General features: G+C 39.2%; 1 long non-coding RNA gene and 1 pseudogene across 1 annotated transcript in view; one reads left to right on the top strand and one right to left on the bottom strand.

Moving 5' to 3' along the window:
• The first annotated feature begins 285 nt into the window (after positions 1-285).
• LOC131833473 (uncharacterized) overlaps positions 286-21,189 on the top strand; it is a 61,627-nt gene continuing 40,723 nt past the window's right edge. The window contains exon 1 of the long non-coding RNA XR_009354481.1: positions 286-1,372. This is a non-coding gene — a long non-coding RNA (uncharacterized LOC131833473). The remainder of the gene's footprint in view (positions 1,373-21,189) is intronic.
• On the bottom strand, positions 11,361-11,657 carry LOC131833472 (host cell factor C1 regulator 1-like; annotated as a pseudogene).

The following is a 21,189-nucleotide window of genomic DNA, read 5'->3' as shown; positions in this document are numbered from 1 at the left end:
AGGACCCTCCCTGCGGTACCTCTGGGAACTGCCTCCAGCATGCCAGCTGGGGTGAACTGTGGCGACCCCAGCACTCCCCTGCCTGTCGTCGTCTGAAAACGCGTTTCACTGGTTTTGCAGAGGAATTTTTCAGGCAGGAGTGTAAATCTATTCCTTGTTACCCAATAGTGGCCAGGAGCAAAAATCTCTTTATTAATTTATTTTTTAAAATTTTAATTAATTTATTTATTTGACAGACGGAGATCCCAAGTACGCAGAGAGGCAGGCAGAGAGAGAGGAGGAAGCAGGCTCCCCACTGAGCAGAGAGCCCGATGTGGGACTCGATCCCAGGACCCTGGGATCATGACCTGAGCCAAAGGCATAGGCTTTAACCCACTGAGCCACCCAGGCACCCCCAAAATCTCTTTATTTTTAAACTAACGTGGACAGCAAATTGTTTCTCTCTTCTCAAGTAGAAAGCCCTTTGGCCTCTGACATCACTGGGAGAAAAAACTACTCCGCGGCTTTTTACCGCTAAAGTGACGCGTAGTATTAGTCCTTGCTCGTTCTGAATTTATAATCTGCCTCAAAGAGGAGTTTGTGCTACATAATGTCTGCAGGGATTAAACCAGGGTCAGTTCGCTGAATCTTGCTCCGTGGCTTCTCACTGCAGGAAATTAGAAGAGCTATTCTCAGTCCAATAAACTATTAATCTATTCACGAATTGAGGTCTGCAGAGAGGTAGGAGAGGTTGACCCTGTTGAAGTATGTGTTCATGGCAGTCAGTTCCCAGGGTTGAAGAGGGAGGTCCGTGGACCTGGTTGTTTTAGTTCGTTTAGCTTGTGAAGAAAACTGGTGTTCGAGAGTTCCAAGGCCTCAGAAAAATACCAGTGGGAGACCTCCTGCCACGATTTTTATAAAGGAAAGCTAATTAAAATGAATAATTGAGGTAGTCTTGAAGTAGAAAACAAACTTGCAGAATGCCAGTGTGCGGTTAGTTGACTCAAAGTGCGAAACGGGCAAACTTTTTTTTTTTTTTTTCTATTTCCTTTGCCTTGGATTGTAGGCTATTTTAATAATGGCCCCCACAGATGTCCTCCTCCTGATCATCAGAACCTGTGAATATGTTCTCTTCTGTGGCAAAGGGGACTTAGCAGATTCGGCTAGGTTAAAGATAGGAAGATGGGAAAATCACGTGGATTATCCAGGTGGGACCCATGTCATTATAATGGTCCTTGTAAGAGGGAGGTTGGAGTGTCAGATTTTGAATGTGTGACAATCAAAGCAGAGGTGAGAAAAAGAAAGAGATTTGAAGATGCTGTGCTGTGGACTTTGAAGATGGAGGAAGGAACCGGGATCCACGGAATAAAGACAGCCTCTAGAATCTGGAAAGGTAAGGAAATAGATTGTCCCGTAGAGCCTTGAAGGAATGCAGCACTGCCAACATCTTTGTGATGTCTAACCTCCAGAATATAAAAAATAATAATTTGTGTGGTTTTAAACTACTAAGTTGGTGGGAATTTGTTACTAAAGCAATATGAAGTGAATATGCCTTGAACTGAAGTTTGGTTGCATCTCTGTGTGTGTCGTGTTTTGCCTAGCAGCCTCTCCCTCATCCTTGCCCATTGCTTCCTTTTGAGGTCCTGCTTCCTGCCCAACAGCTGTGATGTATCACATCCTGAGCGTCTTTGGTTATCAAGACAAGAATTAGGCAATATCCAGAAAGAGAAAATTAAAGCCAAAACCTGTGACAAAAAATATTTGAGAAGACTGTGAACTCCAGAAGGACAGGGTCATAGTTTTGTTTACCACTGTTTACCACGTAGGTAGCACACTGCCTTGCAGTGTTACATTATCAGAATGTTAAATACAGAAACAAGTGAACAGAATACAGTTTCTCCCTCCTGGTGCTTGGTGCTTGGCTGACAGTTACTCTTGTAGATAAGAATGAATAATGGAATTTTCCACAAGGCCCATTTCTTTCTTATTGCCATGAAATCATCCTCTATTTTGGAATAATCTAATTTGGCCTAAAGTGGAAACTTTCATTATTCTAATATGCCTTCTGTTTTTAAGCAGAAAACTCTATTGCCAGGCTTTCACCAGAACTAGATGTGACTTTATTTGTCAAGGGCACTATTATGTCTGCAAGTGTATTTAATTAGTGCTCTAACTGCTAATGTTAGGAAAGACTCCAGCAATAGATGGTGCATGTAAATGTAATCAGGATTCTGGTGAGTGTTAAGTGTTGAAACGCTGTGGAGGAAACTTTCCTTCTTTAACTATCAGTATATTTGGAAAAGACATGATATGGGATATTTGGTTGAATACACAAAAATGAGGAAAAACTTAAATTTCTCCTAATTTTAATTGTCTGAAAGTCCCACTGGAGAAATGATGTGATGATAACTCTTTATTGTAGAAGATGGAGAGTGTAAGTTAAAGTAACTTTTGAATAAGGGAAGGTCCAGGGAGAAACATGGTTTTAGAGGGAAAAGCAGATTTGTGTATTTTATGCCACTTTTTTTTTTAAAGAGTTTATTTATTTATTTGACAGACAGAGATCACCAGTAGGCAGAGAGGGAGGCAGAGAGAGGGAAACAGGCTCCCCGCTGAGCAGAGAACCCGATGCGGGTCCCTATTCCAGGACCCTGAGATCATGACCTGAGCCAAAGGCAGAGGCTTTAACTCACTGAGCCACCTAGGTGCCCCTGCAACTTTTTAAAAAATCTTTTAAGAAAGAATCTTTTCGTGGAAGAAGGAACTCTTTAGGATTTCAGTCTGCACCAAGTTTCATGTGCTGAAGGAGTTATCTTGCCTTGCAGGAAAAAAAAAATATGGTTGCTATTTGCCACAAAAAACTGTACTTAATATATTAATAATATTATTTGCAGCTATTACTTGGAGACGTTTTTTCTTATCTTTTTGAACCTAAAGTCTTAAAAGGAATATGTGTCTCTTTTACATGACACGGTTATCTTGCTATCTAAAACATTCTTTTTAGGTGGATACTATTCATTCTCTAAGACCCTATCACAAACCTGTCTTGCTTTAGAGTGTGCGAGGCATTTTGTATGCATTAAATTGTCAAATTTTATAAAAGAGGAAGCAGTAACTGAGTGGTTAATGAACTTAACCAAGATCATACATAAAAACTCTTACATTCCTCCTCTTTCTCCTAGGGGCAACTTTCCTGAGCCACTCTATGACTCATTAATCTTCCCGCTCTGATTTCCTACAATTCTGCTGAGCCATGCAACTGAGCACTTAATTATACTCGTCCTCTTAGTGACTCTGGTTGTTTCCTGCATGTCAGTCTCAGCATTCCAGCATCCCAGTATCATTCCGTGGGAGAGGACACAGTTGCTTCTTCTTTTGCATTTACTCAGCATAGCACGGAGCTAAGATTTTAATAGATCCTTAATGATATTTGCTGATTTGAATAAACAAAACCTTAAATCATCTTACAAAAACTAACAGTGTGTCCGTACTGGCATTATATTTTATTTTATGGGGGAGTATATTTTAGCTCTGCTCCATATATTACCTTTTTGCATTTTTAAAAATTTTAATTCAGTTAATTATTATATAGTGTATTAGTAGTTTCAGAGGTATTAGTTTCATCAGTCTTATATAATGCCTAGTGCCCTTTTGGCATTTTTAAATATAAGATATATTTTTACTTTACAGAGCATTTCTGTGGCAATTTGCAATAAAATTCACTACTCAAAGGTAGTCTAGTCTTTTTTAATATGGTTCTGGGAGAAACATTGACGAAAACCATGAAGCTATTTTGCATCATATCAAAGAATCACAGATTCTTCAGGAATGATTTCTCAGGAGATAAAGAGTTTAGCAGAAGTTCAGACATTTTTGTTTTGCAGCAAGATACGTTTTGTGGTTATAACTAATGATAGCTTTCATGTGTTTACTGCTTCTGATGTACTGACCACTGTTGTAAACACTACCCTGTGTATTGTATCCTTTAGTTCTTATGAAGAACCCTGTGAGGCAGTGCTATTATGACCTTTATTTTACTCACTAGGGAACTGACACAAAGAGAGACTGAGTTACTCATTCAAAAATGACATAAAAAATGGTGGATCCTTTGTGAGGATTAAATGCGTTAGTGTAAATTAAATTAAGCTGGGCCTGCCATATATTAAACATTACATATGTTAGCTATTTTTATAAATAAAAAATAATGTTATAAATAATATAAATAATGAGCTGTCAGTTTCCCTTAAAAAAAAAAAAAAATGATAGACCCGGGGCACCTGGGTAGATCCATCAGTTAAGCAACCAACTCTTGACTTTTCTAAGGTCATGATCTCAGGGTCATGGAGCCCTTGTGTTGGGCTCCAGGCCCAACTAGAAGTTTACTTGAGATTCTCTCTCCCTCTCCCTTTTTCCCTCCTTGTGCTCTCTAAATAAATAAATAAGGGGCACCTAGGTGGCTCAGTCGGTTAAGCATCTGCCTTTGGCTCAGGTTATGATCCCAGAGTCCTGGGGTCAAGTCCTGTGAAGAACTCCCTGCTCAGTAGGGAGTCTGCTTCTCCCTCCATCCCTACCCCCATGTGTGATCTCTCTCTCTCTGTCTCTCAGATAAATAAATAAAATCTTTTTTAAAAACTTAAAAATAAATAAATAAATAAAAGGAATCTTTCCTTTTTTTTTTTTTTTTTTTTTTTTTTAAGAGAGATCAGAAGCAGGCAGAGAGGCAGGCAGAGAGAGAGAAGGAAGCAGGCTCCCGGCTGAGCAGAGAGCCCGATGCGGGGCTCAATCCCAGGACCCTGCGATCATGACCCGAGCCAAAGGCAGCGGCTTAACCCACTGAGCCACCCAGGCGCCCCATAAATGGAATCTTTAAAAAAATGGTAGACCCATGATTTGGATCTAGGGAATTTAACTCAAGAACTGCTCTCTGTACAAAATGTGAAGTTACTCCCTAAAATAAAAGCATAAAACTATCGTCACTTAATGTTGAATTAATACACATTTGTTTATTCAGTTCAACAAATGTTGAATTAATACACACCCATTCCCCTATCCACAAGCGTATTAGTTTGTTAGGAAAGTACGCCAGGATTTGCTTTCTGTTTAGAAGAAGAGTAGTTATTGATAATACCTAAATTCAGTATTTTGTAAACCCCATCAGACCCTCTATCATCTTTTTTAGTAAGTTTTTACTTTCTTGACATGAAATTCATGGATAATATAACCCCAACTACACACATTAATAGAAAAACATAAATATAATGACTTGACTCTGATATAAAAAGAGAAGTAAAAGTAATTTATAACAGTGTCTGTTTCAATAGACAAAAGGCATTAACATGCCCACATTATAAGAAATGACAAAGTAGTTAGAAAGTTATACCTGTTGGGGCACCTGGGTGGCTCTGTCATTGGGTGTCTGCCTTTGGCTCAGGTTATGATCCCAGGGTGCTGGGATCGAGCCCTGCATTGGGCTCCCTGCTTAATAGGAAGCCTGCTTCTCCCTCTCCCTCACCCACTCCCCCTGTTTGTGTTCCCTCTCTCGCTATGTTTCTGTCAAATGAATAAATAAATCATTTTAAAAAAAGAAAATGAAAGTTACACCTGTTGGTATAGTCACTGTGGCTGGAGATTGATACAGGTAGGTTTTACTTTAAGCCAGAGTAGAATTCCTCTTGGTGACCAAATCTTGGTGAAGTTCTAGAAAAGAAAAAGGAAGAGTTCCCCTAGATTACCATGGCTCCTTATTTCTTCCCCTGTAAGAAATACATTTTCACCAAAAAAAAAAAAAAAGAAGGAAAGAAACATGTTCACATTTCTGTAATCAAAATGTATAACCACTATCAACCAGGTTTTAGTCATGATATTTTTGTTGTCATTGCCTGAGTATGTGAGAACTTGGTTGTGGTTACTGTTTTCATTCTGGACAAACATTAAAGACCATCTGAGGAAGGGATACAACCCATAGTTTGAAAACTTTCTATCAGTCTCCTTGGCAGGCTCAAAAAAGTGCTAACATAAAAACTTATATAATTGGTGTCTATGTCTTTGAAGAAAATCATAGATATAAGAGTTGAGCACCATTTTAAGAAATATAGCATCACCAAACTAGTTGAGAGCAGAGAGGATAATATTGTTTGGGAAAACATGGATACTGACAACTCTGAGTCAAAACTGTTGCAGAAAATTTTCTGAATATGAAGAAGTTCTAGAAGTACCTTAACAGTTTACTTTGCTTCTGTTTTTCCTTTTATATGTGTCTAAGTGTGATATTTGATTTACATCTAACTAAAGTCTGAAAGAGCTTTTGAAAGACAAAGTAAAAATTATTTTTAAAAATCCATTGTGTCATAGTTTAATTGACAATATTTTTCTTTTTTTCTCTTTTCTTGGTGATATTTAAGTAATGCTATATTTTACACTTGATAATGTCCTCAATTAGATGAAATACATAGCTTCATTCCTGGAATATTCACTGCACAGTAAAACAGCGCAACATATTTCGTTTTTACAAGTAAAATGAAGTTAAATTCCAGGCTGACATAAATACAGGTGGTTTTCCCTCTCAGAAATGGAACAATTTTGTTGTTGTTGAGTGAGGACTTACTATTGGTTTATAACATTTCTGACACTACCAATAGCATTGTTTTTAATAACCAGAATACACCTCCACAAATTTCTAAGACATGCCAAAGGAAGGTAGGTCTACTAAGAATCTCTTACTTAGTGGGCATGGTATTCACATTGATTTTTCACTAGAGGGAGCAACTGGTCTTTAAGAAAGTGATGTGAACTTTGGAATGGTCTTTCAGTATAAATGAAATACTCTGGTAATTTAAACTGAATCATGATCATTTACTACCATTATGCTGTAATTGTTAAAAAATGGTCTTCTCAAATAGGGCTTAGATTTGTTATGATGGCTTCCAATAATCAAATCAGGTCAAAATATCTCATAAAACCCTACCTACTCCAACAAGATCCCTACCTGTGTAGGATAGTCATGGACCTGATTTCAAGTTCCAGCTCTGCCATTCACTATCTGTTTAACCCAGGCAAGTTACTTCATCTCTCTGAGCGGGTTAATCTCTATTTAAATAGAGAGATTTTTAAAAAAACATTTTATTTATTTATTTGAGAGAGAGTGAGAGAGCGATCACGAGCAGTGGGGAGAGGCAGAGAGCGAGAGGGAGAAACAGACTCCCCACTGAGCAAGGAGCCCAGAACTCTGAGATCATGACCTGAGCCAAAAGCAGGCGGTTAACCAGCTAACCGACTAAGCCACCCATGTCCCCCTAAGTGGAGATCAGAATGTATACTTTACCAGACTGTTAAGAAGATGAAATAAGATATGTGTAAAGTTTAGCACTGTAAGCTTTCAATGAATAAACGCTAATAATATTACCTGTATTGTTTTATGCTAATAAAACTTACATGTATTAAAATTAAACTATTGTGCAAAGTACAATCAGACACTAAATTCCATTATAAAAATTGTGTTTAGGGTTCAGACAAGAAAGACATCCATGTGTATTAGAGTGGTCAGCGAAAATTTCATCCAGGAAATGAGACTTAAATTGGACTCTACTATAGGTAAGAACTGAACAACATGAAAAAGAGGTGGGGTTGAGGGCATGGTAATCACACTTGTTTACTTCTCCAGCTATTTCAACATGCATTCTAGACCTGCACTGTCCATTACAGTAGCCACTAGCCATGTGTGCCTATTTAAGTTTAAATTATTAAAATTAAAAATTCAGTTCATCAGTCACAATGACCACATTGTAAGAACTCCAGAGCAACATCTGACTAGTGGCCACTCTTGAAAAGCTTGCATGGTGGAAAGTTCTGCTAAACAACCCCATTTTAGGCACATAGTATCTTCGGGTTTTGGGGGAAAGGCTTGCTGCTGATAAAATGCCATTCCACAGTTATAGCAGGCCTATACTTTATAAAAGCCTTTAAGTAAAAACTCATTTATTAAAATTAATCCTTTCGCTTGGCATTTATTTGAACCCAAATTACCTGTTTTTAGTAGGTGTAAGTATTTTCACTAGAAGTATTTATCTACTGGCTCATGTTATATGAAAAAGATATCTAACTATTATGCTCCTTCACTATAAAACTTGGAGATTTAAAATAATTTACAAAAATGAGCGATTAATTCAGAGGGAATAAGGAAGCTAAACAAATCAAATTCAGGAATCATTAGTTGAAAAACTTGTATAATTAGGTTAATCATTTAAATAAACAACAAAATATATGCTTAGTGGGACAGTCCCCCACATTACTTTTAGTAAAGTGAAATAATTTAAAGTAAAATGAAAAGAAAATAATGAATGTGAAACAATTAATAAAAATCATTACATGGAATTTTATGTCAATGTGAGTCATGATAATTTGCTTGACACAATACCAAAAGTAGACAATTAAACCATTTAATAAATGTGACTTTTATATTTGAAAACAATTCAAAATCCTAAGGTTAAGAAATTTCATCCAATGTGGGGCACCTGGGTGGCTCAGTGGGTTAGGCCTCTGCCTTCGGCTCAGGTCGTGATCTCAGGGTCCTGGGATTGAGCCCCACATTGGGCTCTCTGCTCGGCGGGGAGCCTGCTTCCTCCTGTCTCTGTGCCTGCCTCTCTGCCTACTTGTGATCTCTGTCAAATAAATAAACAAAATCTTAAAAAAAAAAAAAAAAGAAAGAAAGAAAGAAAAGAAATTTCATCCAAGGGAAAATATTTCTATACATTTTCTAGATAGTATGAAGTTTAGATAAGTAGCTAAACCCTTTAAATATTATTCCCATGAATTTGCCCTGTTCATTAAGACTCCAGAGTCTCATATATAATCTTACAAAAATAGTATAATTTTGTTTTTGTAGAGTCCCAAGGTCAAAAACCTTTTTTACAACAGTCAGACTTCCATCATTATATTAAAAAAAGAAAAATAACAGTCCTCTTGTTTTAAAAAAAGTTTCATCTAAATCACTTACTACTTTCCACATAAAAATTAATTCAATATGAGAAGTTCATAGTATGGTATCTAACTTGATACTTTTGTTGTTATAACATGTCATCTGTTAGCTGAGAACTCCGACTTGTGAATTCTTTGGCTCTAATACTATATTGCAACTTCCTCTGGTTGCAAGCATACTATGTTTGTAAGCCATACTATGCTCATCTGTTTTTCATATGTGAAGAGTTGATTTGGAAAGAGACCATCATTCATTCGTTTGGCCACTAATAGAAATGTTCTCATCCCCTCTATGACATAGAATTCACCTTACTATACAGATTAGGTAATCTCAGAGAGGTCAAGTGACTTGCCTAAAATTGCTTAGCTTGCTCAAGTAATGGGGTATGGATGTAAATCCAGTTTGCCTAACTTCAAAGCACTTTCTACTGTGCCATGTTGCTTTTCTGATTTCTCGAAATCTTTAACAGTAATCAGGGAACTCAAAGACTGTTGCCTGTTTTCTGATAACTTTTTCCTAGGGTTTGTGTCTTCTGTAGCACCCAGAGGATTTTTATGCAATGTTGGCTACACTGAACAATCCCACATTGAAGGCAATCTTATACAGCAATGGGAACTTCAGTATCTTAATCTAAACAGAGCTATAGCTTTTAGGAGACAGGTACTCTCAGTGGAAGCATTTATTAAATTCAGGACAGAATTAAGAAAAAATGCTTCCTGCTACCACTGATATTTCTAACTTAACAGCATTTCCATATTCTTACACGTGGGACTCAGAGATTTCAATTGCTGATGAATGAACTCAAGGATAAAAGAGCTCTAACCAAAAAAGATTTCACTGGCTTTTACTATTCTATACTCAGGAGGAAGTTTTAAAAATATAAGTTTGTTATTAGGAAGTACATTAAGTCCAATTCGGAAAAGATTCTTTTTCATTCATCCTAAGAAGAGAGAGGAAATCTGCATCCTTCCTACTTAAGATATCTACCCATGTTGGAAACCTTTCCATTATTTAAAAAACAGAGGATTGTCTTAACTTCTTACTTCTCTCCCAAAGAGAGAACATTTTCACAGTTCAGCCACACTGAAATTGCTGATTCAGTGCTGATGAAACACGCTCAGCAAGAACCCAGGTGCAAGCAAGAGCCCAGACAGCTGGAGGAATGGCTGAAAGATAGGGCTATTTGTGGGCAGGGATAGTTAGGTAGAATGGAATCTGATAGCTAAGCACCTTGTTTCTGTGTGAGAGTTATTATTTTATGTACATAATATATAATTACAGTACATGTGTCTTATTTTTTATTTTATTTAAATTGAATTAATTAACATGTAGTGTATCATTAGTTTCAGATGTAGAGTTCAGTTATTCATTAGTTGCATATAACACCCAGTGCTTATGACATCACCTGCCTTCCTTAATGCCCATCACACAGTTACCCCATCCCCCTACCTGCCCCCCCCCCAGCAACCCTCAGTTTGTTTCCTGTGATTAAGAGTCTCTTATGGTGTGTCTCCCTCTCTGATTTCATCTTACTTTATTTTTCCTTCCCTTCCCCTATGATTATCTGTTTTGTTTCCTAAATTCCGCATGTAAGTAAAACCATGTAATTATTTTTCTCTGATTCACTTATTTCGCTTAGCATAATACCTTCCAATTCCATCCACATTGTTGCAAAAGGTAAGATTTTATCCTTTTTGATGGCTGAGTCATATTCCATTGTGTATATATGGCACGTCTTCTTTATCCATTCATCTGTTGATGGACATCTGGGCTCTTTCCATAGTTTGGCTGTTGTGGACATTGCTGCTATAAACATTGGGGTACAGGTGCCCCTTTGAATCACAACATATCCTTCGGGTAAAACCTAGTAGTGCAATTACTGGATATCCTTTGGGTAAACACCTGGTAGTGCCATTACTGCGTCATAGGGTAGCTCAATTTTTAACTTCTTGGGGAACCTCCATACTGTTTTCCAGAGTAGCTGCAATGGCTTGCATTCCCACCAATAATGTAAGAGGATTCCCTTTTTCAGCATCCTCACCAACATTTGTTGTTTTCTGACTTGTTAATATTTAGATAGGTGTTTCAAAGTCCCATGAACATTAAAGAATATTGGAGGTTTTTAAACAGGGAACTGACATGGATGTGTCAGAAAATAACTTTTTTTTTTTTTTTTCTCAGCAATCTTTACTCAGTTCTTGGGGGAATGTCTCACTTCCCATGCTCCTGTCCCTGCTGCCCCACCACACCAGGGCGCTGTGGGATTCAGTGTCCTCTGTTGAGAGTAGGTCCAGGGCCGGAGGCTTGGTCTGGAGAATATTCAGGACAGCTGGTCCCTTAGTGGGGATGCTGGTCTTCTCTGTTGTGGGGAAGAAGGAAGATGGGCAGAAATACTGCCCACGAGCACTCAGAGCTCCATTATCTCCCCGGCTTGGGTTTCAGGGTAATGAGGGGTGGGGGTGTCCCCTAGCCTCAGCAGCCAGAGGAACTCGAGGATCAGGTTCCCAGGGTAGCTGCAGAGAAGCAGCTCAGAGCAAGGGCTCCTGAATCGGGGCAGAGATGGGGGGGGGAAATCCGTAGGGGGTGCTGCAGTAAGGGTGGTCATTGTGCAGGCTGAGTCAAGAGAAATGGGTGGCCATGTTCTCTTCCGAAAGGAACTGCCCAAGGGTTCCTGCTTCTCCTCCAGGTTCTGCTTGGTGGTCATGGGCACAGCTCCTCCCATAGGGGAGCTCACATACTGGGCTCAGGGCCCAACCTGGGGGCCTTGTTCCAGGGGGTGCTGCAGGATCATAGAAAATAACATTAACTGCTATAGGGAAAATGACTTGAAGGTTGTATGATTAAAGGCTGGGAAACTGGTTTTAAAGTGTTACAATAGCTCAATGTTATAATAACTCAGGCAAAGATTGTTGAAAGTGTCTTTAGAAATGTGGTAGTGACAGAACAGAATATTTAAGAGAAATAATAAAAGAATTGACTGAAACTAGATATGAAGATGGGCAAGGAGTTTGTTTCAGTTTGGACAACAGGAATGAGTGGAAATGTGAGTGAACTTTAGAATATAGGAAGAGGACCAGGTTATTATCAGGTTATAATGGGAGGGAAGACATCACAAGTTCAATTACAGACAAGGGAGTTTCATTGTGAATCTGGGGCAGCCCATTAGAGATACTGGAAAATAGATTTCAGCTTTTGTAGATCAGGAGAAGAGTAGGGTTGTTCCTGGAAAGAAAGATAATGCAAATGACTTCCAGAGGCCAAAGGAGCCAGATGACCAAAGAAAAAGTCTTGACATGTCCAGCTTGTCCAGCTAGACAGGAAATGGTTTTTATTAAGGGAACTTATGGATAGAAGGATGTCTTGGGCTTCCACAAGACAAGCAGATCTCCATAACCCAATCTCCCTTAAGACCTGCTTTTATAGCCCTAGAGACTAAGAGTATGTGTTGAGGGACCACCCAAGCAGAGAATATTTAAGAATAGACATATCACTAGGGCAGATCAAGGGTGTTCTGCTCTGAAGGTGTACTTAAGTGTGCTGCTGAACAAAAGAACGGTGGGAGTGGGGTTACATGCTGCAGAAGGTTTCAGGACAGGGTGCCTGGGTGGCTCAGTGGGTTAAACCTCCGCCTTCAGCTCAGGTCATGATCTCAGGGTCCTAGGGTTGAGCCCTGCATCGGGCTCTCTGCTTGGCGGGGAGCCTTCTTCCCCCTCTCTCTCTATCTGCCTCTCTGCCTACTTGTGATCTCTCTCTGTCAAATAAATAAATAAAATCTTTAAGAAAAAAAAAAGAAGAAGAAGGTTTCTGTCACAAACTGGCAGGTTTGTCTAAGATGGCATTAGTCTGATTCCAGATATGGAAGTTTTGTCTAAGATGGCAGGTTTGTCTAAGATGGCATTAGTCTGATTCCAGATATGGAAGTCATTATATATAGGTAATAAAGGATAATTGGAAGAAAGGCAGGCAGGAACAAGGCCTCCCATCTCTGTCCTAGGAGGAAAACTACTCTTAAAAGGAAAAAGACCCCATCCTGTTATTCTCGGCTTTACGCAGTGCCCTAGCTTTAAGTCATCCAACTGAGAGGACTTACACAACTTGTATGTGACAGAAAGGAAGGGAATGGCCTTGGACGTCCTAATCCAGGCCTAGGGGCCCACTCAACAGCCAGTGGGATATTTAAATGAAGTGCTTGATCTGTTGCCCTATAGCTGGCTAACATGCCTTAGGGCAGTGGTGGCTGCTGCTCTCTTGGTCTTCTAAGCTGCAGACCACCACCCTGGAAGGAGCCTTCCACCCTTTCCCAGGTGAACAACTGCTAGATAGGTAGATGAGTGTGTGGACAAAAACCTGATTGGATGACAGGTGTCTGGGGGTTAATGAGATTAAAACAACCCAGGGACACCTGGGTGGCTCAGTCAATTACGCATCTGCTTTTGACTCAGGTCATGATCCCAAGGTCTTGGGATCGAGTCCCACATTGGGCTTTCTGCAGGGAACCTGCTTCTCCCTCTCCCTGCTGCTGCTCCTGCTTGTACACTCTCTCTCTCTCTCTCTCTGGCAAATAAATAAAATCTTAAAAAAAAAAATTAAAACACACATACTGAAAAGCTTGGAAAAACCCATAGATTTAAAGACCAAATTGGCAACCCAACCCTCTCGGTTCCCCTCCCTCTTTGAGAGCTTTGTACTATTGCTCAGTAAACTTTGCTTTACTGTAGCTCAATGAGCTTTGCTTTGCTGCCCACCACTTTTCATCTTGTCCTCCTCTTTCTTCAAAGGGGAGTGACCAAGAACTGTGTCCACCTAAGGAAAAGAAATCCTGTAACATAGGTGATAGTTGAAACTAGCAGAGTGGATAAGAACACAAAAAGACATGTAGAAGAGAAGAAAGCAGAAGCAGGAGTAGAAGTCTGTGGAACACGGACATGAGAAAGACAGGTGAGGTGGGGCAGAGGAACTGAAGAGTAGCCGTTAGTGATAGGAGAAGAATCAGAAGAGTGTTGTCCTAGAAGGCAAGGGAGGAATGGACTTCAGGATGCTAGGGTTCGGGGGGTGCAGCCATGTCAAGTTTGACAAAAACTGAGAAGGAAAGTTCCTGAATTGGGTAGCTGTGTGGGCATGGGTGTCTCTAGTGAGAGCAGTTTCAGAAGAGTAGAAGAACAGAGGATTACAGAGTTAAAGAATGAATGAGAAATGATGAAAGTATAAATAACTTGTGAGGACAGTTCTTTCATAATTGGCAGTTCAGAAAAGGAAAGCAAATAGGGGATGCATTTAAGGAGATGTTGAGTTTGTTTGTGAGAAAGTAGGGTTGAAGGAAGTCCTAATTGTTGGGAAAAACGTGTACCCAATTGCCATCAGACGTGGTGTCCAGGGGAATGAGGATGGGGAAGGGGGAAGAGGGCTTTAACTTCTTGCATCTTACAATTTTAAAGAGAGTTAGTGACATTAAAATTACTTTCACACTTTGAATTTAATTTTTTTAAGACACCAAAGAAAACCTTTTCATACAATGATGAAATCATTGAACTTGATCAAATATAAAGTTTAGTATTCACTCAAAAGAAGAAAACAACACAATCCAACAAATTTGCTTTGAACACTTTTTGGGTTGGTATTTAAAGGCTGAAGCAAAATGTGATATTGAATTCAAGGTGAATTAAGGCTTTTTTCCCCCTTAAACCTGTGGGGTAAGGCCAATATTAGGTTAATGATGTATTTAAAACAGCTGAAATTCAGTCAGAAATTTAATTTATTGAGGTGAACTTCTGTATTTTAGAGTATTGGTTGCTTTAGAAAATGAGCTAGAAGTGACCTTTGGGATTTTTTTGTATTTCTTTTATATAAAGTATATATTTTAAATCTATCTGTTAGTGTTCTTCAGAGAAATAAAACTAATAGGAGGTAGATATAGATGTAGATATAGAAATACATTTGGAGATTTATTATGAGGAATTGGTTTATGTGATTATGGAGGCTGAGAAATCCCATGATCTACCAACAATAAGCTGGAAACCTGGAAAAGTCAATGGTATGATTCAGTCTGTGTCTGAAGGCCTAAGAACCAGGGACCAGATGGTATAAATCTCAGTCTCAAGACTGGAGAGGGTATGAGATATCCCAGTTCACTTAGTGAGGCAGAATAAAGGTAGTAAATATCTATTTTTTCTGCCAGTAGTTCTATTCAGGCCCCCATTGGACTGATAAGGTCCAACTACGTGGGGGAGGCAGTCTGTTGAGTCCAGTGATTCAGATGCGAGTTCCTTCTGGAAACAGCCTTCCCAGACACACCCAGAACATTTGATCTGGACACCATAGTCCAGTTGACATTTATAAATAAAGGTCACAATATACAAGTTAGTAATTAGCGAATGTCTATTTTTTATAAAAGGTTATTTTGTATAGAAGGCTCAGATATAGGGTAGAGTCAGTAAAACGCAGTTTCCAAGTTAAAAATAGCTTACTTTTATTAGAATTTCATTGGAGTTAACCTCTGCCTTTTAAAATAGGAAGGCTTGGGGCGCCTGGGTGGCTCAGTGGGTTAAGCCTCTGCCTTCAGCTCAGGTGGAGATCCCGGGGTCCTGGGATCGAGCTCTGCATCGGGCTCTTTGCTCAGCAGGGAGCCTGCTTCCCTTCCTCTCTCTCTCTGCCTGCCTCTCTGCCTACTTGTGATCTCTCTCTGTCAAATTAAAAAAAAAAAAATCTATAAAATAGAAAGGCTCCTCCTGGCACCTGGGTGGCTTAGTCAGTTAAGCATCTGCCTTGGGCTCAGGTCAGGATCTCAGGGTCCTGGGATGGAGTCCTACCTAGGGCTCCCTGCTCAGTAGGGAGTCTGCTTCTCTCTCTCCCTCTACCCGTGCCCACCCTCACTCATTCTCTGTCTTCCTTTCTCAAATAAATGAATAAAATCTTAAAAAAGAATAAAGTAGAAAAGCTTCTATATTCATATATTTATGTAATTTTAGAGTCTAGATGTATTGATAGAAGGGTCAAGGAAATTGGGAAAGCCCTGGGTAGGAAACTTGAAAAGCCTGAGGCTGCCAGGACATGGGAAGGGGGAGCAGATGGAGGAAGTATTTGTAAAAGGAGATAAGCCACAGAAAAGCCCTTTAAGCGGATTCCTGAGTCCTGGTGTCTGAGGCAGTATAAGGTATCCGAACCTCAGTCCAGTCTCTTCATCTGGTCACTGACCCATCTTGAAGCCAGAAGGGAGAATATAGGGAAAGGAGGAGACATGAGCATGACACGTCCCTTCCCCACCCCACCCCATCTTCATTACCAGTTAGCACTGCAGAGCAAAATGACATGTACAGGACATACCCTCTTAGAACCATATGTTGAAGTGAGTAGGACATTCACCAGCTACTTAGGGGGCACTTCCTGTAGTGAGTATGGTAAGTATTGAGGATTCCAGAATAGATGCTCTTCTTGCCCTGAGAGATTGTGCATCAGGATGGGGTTGATTTAGACGTAAATCAGTACACTGCAGTTTGAAAAGGGGTATGTTAGGCTTATTTTACCAAGTATAATCTGAATACTGAGTGCAGGAATAAAGACCCAGCAAGTGCCTGGGGGTTTGGAGAGAGCTTCCTAGAAGAAGGAAACTTGACCTGGGACTTGAAAGAAGAAGAAAGGTGTGAGTAGAGGATGCTGACAGAATGGGAGATAGGCTGGAGAACAGCCCAGACAAAGGCAGACAGGAGGGCGGAAATCTGTTTGTGTAACAAGTGTAGACAAAATGGGGTGGATGGTGGGGAGTAGGGGGAGGAAGAGGCAGGGCAGAAGGCTGGAACGTGGGTTGGGCTGTATTTGAAGGGCTTTGAGATTCACTATCTGCAATCAGCATCCTGTTAAACTCTGACAGTGTGCATTAATTTTTTTTCTATTTAAAATTAGCTGACTTCATTCCAAATTTTTAATTGGGTCTTTATATAAAATGAATGAAATGCAACATCCTAATTAGTCAACAGTAGAACAGGAAGGCAGGATCCACCATACAGGAAAACAAAAAAAAAACAAGAAAACAGAAAAACAGCCTTAAAGATTTAGAGGTGGTGGAGCTGTCTATATTTTCAGAAAGTAACAATATACTTCCTGGAAGTTGATTGATAATATTTTTCAATGCTGTTAATTTCAGTTATTTTTTTAACATATTGACTAAAACTTGGAGGAGAACAATTTTAATACAAAGCTATAAATCCATTTACTTAAAGGGAAAAAGAAAATTGCAAGTTATCATTTTATTTCCATTCTAAAAATAGAACATTATCTAGAACCCTCTTTGAAAATAGAACTTCATTAAATGGGACTCCACTGATGAAAGTTTTTCATAATCTCGTCAGTTTTGCTTTTGCTTAGCAAATCATCTCCTCATGATTATTGTAAACCAATAATAACATGGTATATTGGAGTTATGTTTACAATATTCAAGACAGATTAGTCCTTCCATTCAACCTCATCCTTGGAAACATTTTTTCATAAAAAATATTTCTGAAATCCCTAGTATGTACAAGGAACCATTCTAGGTACTGGGAATATAACTTTGAACAAGACATTCCAAATCACTGCCCATTAGGGGTTTATATGATAGTGTGCAGAAACAGTAAATATGAAAACACACAAAGAAGTACTTGGGAGACCAATAATTGCTCTAAAAAAGTCAGTGAAAAGAATGACTAGGTCTAAGGTAATAAATAAGAAAAGGCCTTTGTGTGGAGGGGATGTTAGAGTTAAACCTGAATGGTGAGAAGGTGATCCACTGGGAAAAGCATTGTAAATAGAAGAACCAAAGAGCAAAGACTGGACAAGTCTACTCAACAACAACAAAAAAAGAGTAATATTGAATATTGTAAACATAACTCTAGTATACCTGTTTATTATTGATTTACAAGCTTTGCTTAGGAGGTAATATCAGAGATGAGATAGACAATGTAAGGCTTTGAAGGCTATGAGGAAGCTAGATCTGTCTTGAGTCATTGCTAGGGTGGGGGTGACATAATTGGACTGATGCTTTGGAAAAGACATTTGGCTATTTTGTGGGGATTGGGTGGGGAGCAAGAGTGGAGGCAAGAAAGCCAATGAGGAAGCTGCTGCAGTGGTTTGAACTAGAATTGTCACTGTAGAAATTATGAGAAGTGGTAAGTCTCAGAAAATAATTTGGATAGGCAAATTAGAACTATTGGTGCTCTGCCCATATCCCGTTGGCATTCACTATTTTAATGCATGATGAAGGCTTCCTACTGCCTGGCCAGAATGCCAACTTCCTCACCTCTGCAGTGGAGAACAACTCTGATGCATGTTCTATGCCATCTTCTCAAAAGTCTCAGTGGGATCTGTCCATTGTCAGTAACCTTGTCCATTATCAGTAATCCAGCTGTCCTTATCAGTAACTTGCTCATCATCATCCTATATTGTCCTCCTTCCTTCCTCCTCTTTCCTAGCCCCCCACAAATGCCTCCTGGAATCGCCTCCTAAAAAACAAAGCGCACCCCAGTCCCTGTCCCAGAGCGGGTTTCTGGGGAAACTCAGTTTATGACACTAATTTTAGTAAATTATAAATCTTCTATTTCAAGTGTATTTTCCCATCTATGTTCAATGTCCTGCTTATGAATTTCTTAGAGTAAATTATCTGGACCATCTTTAGCAAATTCATCTTTTTATCAAACTAATTGGATTGCAGGGGTGTGAGCGCATCTGGCTACAGGGGTCCCAGCAGATCAGGTTTGGCCACTCACTACTGACAAAATCCAAAGCCAGGAACATGAGTGGTAGTGAAACAATAAAGGAATTTATTTCAGTGAGGCCAATGGACTAGCCTCTCAAAAGACTAGCCAAAAATGCAAGTTTATGTAAGGAAAATGGGACAAAGGTTGGTGGGTACTTGCAGATGGGCAGTCAAAATCAGGTCATGATTTTCATGGGTAGATCCTGATGGTGCAGGGAAGTTCCTGTTGCTTGAGCAGATAGTTTCAGTTCCCATCAGGGGATGCTTTGCCTGCAGATCTTTTGCCTGAGTGAAAATTAAGTTCTTCTTAATCAATTAGAAAGTACAGACTGAGGTCAAAATGGGTGTAGTTGAAGTCCTCTTTCAAGCCCAGGGAAAAATTAATTTGTAGGAAGAGGTAGAGTTTCTCTGCCATCCCTGTGCCTTGTAAAGCACCATATCCCACCACAATGGAGCCCTCTAGAATTTAGCTGTGATCTCTGATCACTAGGACCTTAATAAATTCTCACTAAACTACTGTAATAGGGATTTGGCTTAAGTGTTCAGACATGGTGACTAACCATTGTGGTTTTCTTGGGACCAAGGGGTTTTCCTGGCCTGGGAAACTCAGTGTTAAAACTGGTCACTGACCATTTTTTAACACTGAATTATTGGTCAGTTTAAAGTGACCTGGACTTTGGTCACTTTATCCAAGTTCAGGCCCTGGAATAAGAAATATTTTGAGTTCTCAATTCTGCTCTGCCACTTATTGGCTTGGTAATCATGGGCAAATCTTTCTAGTCTTTATATGTCTTCATTTCTTATCTATAGAGTTAACACTAGTACCAAAATCAGAGATCTGTGATAAAGATTTGATGAAATTATATGGGATAGGCAAATAATGTCCTCCCAAAGATATCCACATCCTAATCCTGGTAGTTATACATAGTATTATATTATATGGCAAGAAGGAATTAAGATTGCTAATCAGTTGACCTGAGATAGGGAGATTTTTCTGGATTATCTGGGTGGGCCCAATTTTAATGTTAACACAAGTCTCCTTAAAGTGGAAAAGGGGGGCAGAACTGGAGGTCAGAGTGATGCAATATGAGAAGACTTCTATCAGCATTTAACATGCTCTGAAGATGGAAGAAGAAGCCACTAGCCAAAGAACGTGAGCAAACTCTAGAAGCTGGAAAGGTCAAGGAAATGTATCCATTCAGAGGCTGCAGAAAGAAATGCTGCCTTGCCCACACCTTGGGTTTGGCCCTGTGAAACCCATTTTGGACTTCTGATCTCCAGAATGCTAAGATATTAAAGTTGTGTTGTTTTAAACTACTCTTAAGGCTAACTCAGGGCCAGTGTCAAGATTTACAGGAAGCAGTTGGCTTTTCTGCATTTTTCAGGACGGCCCAGGGCAGGCGAGCCATTCTCTCCTACTTTATTCGTTATCACCCTTCTCCAACATTAACTCCTGAATAAATTATTTTTTTAGATGCCTCAGGTCAGATACATTATCTCTTTCCTTTGAACCCTTAGCATTGTTTGTACATCTATAATGATTACTTGTTTTATTTTACTTTTAGTTATTTGTGAGGTTTTTTTTTTTTTTTTTTTTTTACTAATCCCTCTTAGTTTGGAAACAAGTTGAATATGAGAACAATTTTTACTCGCTTTTCTGTACCCAGGACAGTATCGATTTTCATAAAATAGGTAATGATTATTAAGTTTAATTAAGTGATAAATATGGAGAAAGAGGAAATGAAAGCAAGCAGTTTTCTAATGTGACCTGTAAAGTTCAGTTATATATATTCACACGCCAGTGGCAAAACTTAATTTGCAAGGGAGACAGAGAGAAATTAGTCTCTAGCTAATGTGGTTTTGTGCTCACCTCAAGAGGAAGAAAAGACTGAATATTGAGGAACAATTAGCAGTTTCTCCCTCTACTCGATTTAAGAATAATTAGAGACAATTAAAAGAAATCTATAATTATGGGCTTAGAAAGCTGCTGGGGGCGGTGAGGGACACCTGGCTCACTTGATTAAGCTGCTGCCTTCAGTTCAGGTCATGATCCCAGGGTCCTGGAATCGAGACTTACATCAGGATCCCCGGAGGGAGCCTGCTTCTCCCTCTCCCTGTCACTTTGCCTACTTGTGCTCTCTATCAAATAAATAAATAAGATCTTTGAAAGAAAGAAAGAAAGAGAAAGGAAGAAAGAAAGAAAAGAAAGCTGCTAAGGAACAAAATACTCCAAAGGCATGGTAAACTAAAAATATTGTAAATTTTCTCATCTTGAAAGTCTGCTTGAATTAAAAAAATCATTCCTTAGAAAAGGAAAGAAAAAAAAAAACTCCTTGATTTTGAGTTTCATAGAATTTGAACTCATAAATCTTACAACTATAATAACTAGAATATATTTGGCTATCGTGAGCCAAAGCTTTGAAGAGTGTAAGCCAAGTTAGGTCAGTTTTGTAGAGTCTGCCCTTCAGAACTTCCTCATTTTTAAATTCCTGGCTTTAATGGAAACAGAGTG

Source organism: Mustela lutreola, chromosome 6, assembly GCF_030435805.1.
Source record: "Mustela lutreola isolate mMusLut2 chromosome 6, mMusLut2.pri, whole genome shotgun sequence".
Classification (NCBI taxonomy): Eukaryota; Metazoa; Chordata; class Mammalia; order Carnivora; family Mustelidae; genus Mustela; species Mustela lutreola.
Note: the sequence above shows the minus strand (reverse complement) of the source record. Positions and strands in the feature narration are given on the sequence as shown.